A 6,216-nucleotide genomic window follows, 5' to 3' on the forward strand; every position below is an offset into this window, starting at 1 on the left:
AGAAGTCTGGTGTAATTCTGATAGGCGTGCCTTTATATGTTAGTTGACCTTTTTCCCTTACTGCTTTTAGTATTCTTTCTTTGTTTTGTGCATTTGGTGCTTTGACTACTATGTGGTGGGAAGAATTTCTTTCCTGGTCCAGTCAATTTGGGGTTCTATAGGCCTCTTGTATGATCATGGGCATCTCTTTCTTTAGGTTAGGGAAATTTTCTTCTATAATTTTGTTGAAGATATTTACTGGCCCTTTAAGTTGGAGGTCTTCACTCTCTTCTATACCTATTATCCTTAGATTTGGTCTTCTTATTGTGTCCTGGATTTCCTGGATGTTTTGGGTTAGGGTCTTTTTGCTTTTTGCATTTTCTTTGACTGTTCTCTCAATGTTGTCTATGTTATCTTCTACCCCTGAGATTCTCTCTTCTATCTTTTGTATTCTGTTAGTGATGCTTGCATCTATGTGTCCTGACTTCTTTCCTAAGATTTTTAATTCCAGAGTTGTCTCTTTTTGTGATTTCTTTATTGTTTCGACTTCCATTTTTAGGTCCTGGATGGTTTTATTCATTTCCTTCACTTGTTTGTTTGTGTTTTCCTGCAATTCCTTAAGGGATTTTTGAGTTTGCTCTTTAAGTACTTCTACTCATTCACTTGTGATCTCCTGTAATTCTTTATGGGACTTTTTTGTTTCCTCTTTAAGGGCTTGTACCTCTTTACCTGTATTCTCCTGTATTTCTTTAAGGTAGTTATTCCTGTCCTTCTTAAGTTCCTCTATCAGCATTGTGAGATATGATTTTAGATTAATTCTTGCTTTTCTGGTGTTTTGGGATATCCAGAACTTGCTGCAGTGGGAGTACTAGGTTCTAATGAAGCCAAATAGTCTTGGTTTCTGTAGGTAGGATTCTTACAATTGCCTTTCACCATCTCTTGATTTTTGGTGTTAGATGGTCTTAGTATCTCTGACTAGAGCTTGTCCTGTCTCTGCTGCCCTGCAAGACCCCTGGGACTCGTGGGGCCTGTGCCTCCCAGCTGGCTGCTCTGGTCTTAGAAACTCACAGGAGAGAAAATGGCGACTCTCACCTGAGTCTCTGGGTTTAGGTGCTCCTTGGAGGTAGGCCCTCCACTTGCAGGGAAGGGGCAGAGAAGGACTCTGATCCACCTCTGTCACTTGGAAGCTGAGAGGATCCTGTCCCTACTGCCCTGCAACTCCCCTGGGATTCGTGGGGCCTGTGCCTCCCAGCTAGCTGCTCCGGTCTTAGAAACTCACTGGAGAGAAAATGGCCATTAATTTTCTTAGATAATATTACATTTATCATAGTTAAAAATATGAACCAATAAACAGAAACAAATTATCAGATAGATTTTTTTTCTCTCTACCAAATTTTCAAGTTTGCATTTGTTCTTTTCTTTCCTATTCTGTGGATAATAGAGAGATTAGTAAAAATAGAGAGATAAATAAAAAATGGACAGATAATATGTAGATGATAGATAGATAGATAGATAGATAGATAGATAGATAGATAGATAGATAATGGATGAATGGATGGATGGATGGGTGGGTGAGCAGGCTGGCAGGGATACAGATAGATGATAAATGTTTATGTGTGTGTATTTGTATACCAATTTAATAAGAGTACAAGGTATTCACATGGTTCAGTTTAAGGGAAACAAGATATGCATCTATTTTTAAGAGAAAGTTGTTAGCATTTTATAAGAAAATGAATTGCTTTGTGTGACTTCTTCACTTTTCACATAACTCATATCATGTCAGATTGTTAGGGGAAGAAAAATTAATGATGATATTGGCAGATTAGATGTAAGCAGATATATCAGCTTGTCCTACAGTCAGCACCCACAGGTAAGACTACTATCATAGTGCTGCTATTTTCTGTGCATTTGTGCATTTTCCCATTTCTTATAGTTGTTCAATATATCTCTTTTCCATGCATGCTGTATTCCATAAATTGCTACCTATCCAAGTACAGGTAGAGTCAAAAAATAAAACAGAGGAGAATGACTAAGGACTAAAAGAATCTGGCTCAATCATGGCAATTTTCCTGTTATTGTATAATAGAGTGAACAGGCTATACTTTTTCTGATATCTAAATTCTGTTTGTGATATATTCACTGCTAAATCAGTAAGTGAACAACTACTCTGTGCAACAGATTGTAAATGACTCCTGGAGCAGGTATGAAACCAGAATCCAAAATTAAAGGTATTTCTATGACTACTTTGTATCATGTTTCGATTATTTGTTTTCTCTGATTGAAATGTTTTACCAATAGGAAAAACTCCCAAATGAAATTTTTTATTTACTATTATGAGCACAGGATTATATACATTGCAAATATTTTAACTTGAGTATTGAACTAATTATACTCAGGCTGTTATTTACCTCGAAGAATAAAATATTAGAAAAAAATTAAAAAATTGTCCACTTTTTATAAGCAACCAATAACATTCATATTGCTACATAATCCTAAAATAAAATTAAAAGTTAAACTCTATGATATCTTAGTAAAATTATTGACTCTGAGAGTTCATTAATTAATTTCAGTATATATAATAAATGTTTTATCTCTCTATACAGATTTGGAATTCATGTTCTGGGTGAACAAACTCGAACACCTGTTTCCTTCTTATTTGCTCAGATATATATATATATATAGCAATGCCATTAAACTGTGTGGTAGGTTTAGAAAAGATGAGGTAAAATGTTAAAACATGGTGTTGCTGAATTTTTTTTCTATTTTCAATAACAGCCTTAGTAGCACTCCACTTTATGATAGATTTGTCAGTGTTCAATCAATACTTAATTAGAACAACTTATAATATGCATATCTATTGAATAACTGATTTAAAAAGTATGGAGTGCTGTTCTAAATATAGTTTACAAGTTAATTTCTAGTTAATTTATTTTCTTTTTTTTTTCTAGTGGTTATATTAATCTAGAATACTTTTTTTCTGCCATTAAATTATAAATTGGTTATGAAACTGAGTGATACAAATATTGTTTGGGGTTCATCATTTTTTTTGTTGTTGTTGTCCAAACTCAAAATCCTCATAGATTAGGGTAAGATTTTTGCTGTTGTTCCTAATATAACTCAATGTTGAAGGCAGCAAAATCTTTTACCAGAAACTTCAGTCTTACAACATTACTTAACTTTTACATAATTCATAAAATCCACTGTGACAATATATGATAAAACCAAGATTTCCAGAGAAGTTTCTCAGTGGGGTTTAGATGTGATCTTCTCTATAGAATAAAAGAATAAATTTTCCCTATGAGTATGTGTGTGTGTGGGGGGATTACTATTAATTGTTAATTGTTGAAATCATTGACATGTATTAACGATCCACACTAATGACAGTGACATTGGCTAGGCTACTCATCAGGTTTTCTGACTGCTGAACTATGCTCTTGGTTAAATAACATATCATGGGGCCTATGCTGGGCATTAGGTATTCAAAGACAATCTAATTTTTTAGGAAGAAATTAGTGAGCAATTATCTTGTCAAGTTGCTGAAGGATATCACCTAGTTACAAAGCACTCATTCATTGTTTCTGAACAGTGTTGGCACATTTACATACACAAAGCCCAGAATTTTTATCAGTGTTATGGACACTTATAGGAATAGAATTTCTGCATTGGAAATGAATGATGGCTACAATACACATTAGCCTTTTAATTTTGTGATTTATAAATCTTCATTAATACAGCAAGATAATGGTTATTCCATAAAAATTTAAAATTCTAAGTAAAATATATTAAGTACCTTAATTACTGGTTGACATTTACTTAAGTCAACAAATGTATATATGTATGTGATTTCTTTGTGCTGGACTCTGGGTGTTAATGAAAACAACCATAGTGAAGCCAATCTGCCAGGTTAATGTAATATTTTTATTTATAGTTTATATATCATGGTTATCAGCAAAAGTAAACAGTGAGAAAAACATTTCCACTCAAAACATTGGAATGTATGTATTGTTTGAAAGTATTTTCATTTTTTTGCTTGCTTGCAGAAATAATTATAATTTATAAGTAACTAGATTATACCCTAATTTTATATTTTTTATTTCCACTTTGATGAAAATTAATATATACACAAGAGGAATAAGTTCTTTATTGATGCAAAAAATAAAGAATCAATACTTCTACAACTAGGATGGACAGTGGATTCACAGTCCTCTCTGCACCTTTCAGGTCAGCAGAGACCTGGTCTCCAGAGAGTGCTCAGACTCTAGGACTCTGGTGAGATCGCCATTTTCTCTCTAGTGACTTTCTAAGGCTGGACCAGTCAGGAGGCTCAGGACACAGAAGTGGCAGGGCAGATGGGACAGGAGCCTCTCTACCTCCCTCTACAAATAGGAGGGAGAGCAGATCCACAACCCTCTCTGCACCTTTCCCACAAGCAGAGAGCTTGCTTCCAGAGTGTTCTCTGACCCCAGGCATCAGAAGGGACAGTTGATCCACAGCCCTCTGTAGACAGATATTACCAGAGGAGAGCTGATCTTCCAGAAGTGCTGACATAGTGTTACAGACCAAAAGAAGGAATTAGCTCCAGCCAGAGACAGTAAGAACTTCCAACTCCAGATATCAACAGATGGTGAAAGGCAAACACAAGAATCTTACCAACAGAAACCAACACTACTTGGCATAATCTGAACCTAATATTCCCACCATAGCAATTCCTGGATACACCCAAAATATGGGAAAAGCAAGATTTGGATCTAAAATCATATATTATGATGATGATGGAGGAATTTAAGAAGGACATAAATAACTCCTTTAAAGAAATACAGGAGAACACAAGTAAATAAGTAGAAGCACTTAAAGAGGAAACACAAAATTCCCTTAAAGAATTAGTGGAAAGCGCAACTAAACAGGTGAAGGAATTGAACAAAACCACCCAAGACCTAAATATAGAAGTAGAAAAAATTAATAAATCACAAAGAGAGACAATTCTGGAGATAAAAAACCTAGGAAAGAATTCTAGAGCCATAAATGCAACCATCACCAATAGAATACAAGAGATAGAAGAGAGAATCTCAGGTGCAGAAAATACCATAGAAAACATTGACACAACAGACAACAGACAAACACAAAATTCAAAAAATTCCTAACACAAAACATCCAGGAAATCCAAGACACAATGAGAAGACCACGTGTAAGGATAATAGGTTTAGAAGAGAGAGAAGAATTTCAACTTAAAGGACCAGTAAATATCTTCAACAAAATTATAGAAGAAAATTTCCCTAACCTAAAAAACAGAGATGCCCATGAACACACAAGAAGCCTACAGGACTTCAAATAGTTTGGACCAGAAAAGAAATTACCTCTTACCCTCTTGCTCTTACTCTCTTACTCTTGCCTCTCCCCCTTTCCCCCCTTCTCCACATGGCCATAGCCGGCCTTTACGTCTTCTTCTTCTTCTTCTTCTTCTTCTTCTTCTTCTTCTTCTTCTTCTTCTTCTTCTTCTTCTTCTTCTTCTTCTTCTTCTTCTTCTTCCCCCCTCTCTCTTTCTCTCTCTCTCCTTTTCTACAATAAATGCTTTAAAACCATACACTGCCTTTTCTCATCGGGATCTTCTGTGCAGGAGCAAGGGAGCAGGTCTTCCTCTAAAAAAAAAGAAAAGAAAAGAAAAGAAATTCCTCCAACCACATAATTGTCAAACCACCAAATGCACAAAACAAAGAAAGAATATTAAAAGCAGTGAGGGAAAAGGGTCAAATAACATATAAAGGCAGACCTATAAGAATTACACTAGACTTCTCATCAGAGACTATGAAAGCCAGAAGATCTTGGGCTGATGTCATACAGACCCTAAGAGAACACAAATGCCAACCCAGGTTACTATACCCAGCAAAACTCTCAAACACCATAGATGGAGAAACCAAAGTATTCCATGACAAAACCAAATTTACACAATATCTTTCCACAATTCCAGCCCTTGAAAGGATAATAAATGGAAAACTCCAACACAAGGAGGGACACTACATCCTATAAAAGCAAGAAAGTAATATTCCAACAAAACTAAAAGAAGATAGCCACATGAACAGAATTCCAACTCTAACAACAAAAATAACAGGAAGCAACAATTACTTCTCCTTAATATCTATTAATATCAATGGACTCAATTCCCCAATAAAAAGACATAGGCTAAAGGTCTGCTTATGTAAACAGGAGCCAACATTTTGTTGCATACAGGAAACCCACATC

The sequence above is a fragment of the Mastomys coucha genome, unplaced genomic scaffold, assembly GCF_008632895.1.
Source record: "Mastomys coucha isolate ucsf_1 unplaced genomic scaffold, UCSF_Mcou_1 pScaffold16, whole genome shotgun sequence".
NCBI lineage: Eukaryota > Metazoa > Chordata > Mammalia > Rodentia > Muridae > Mastomys > Mastomys coucha.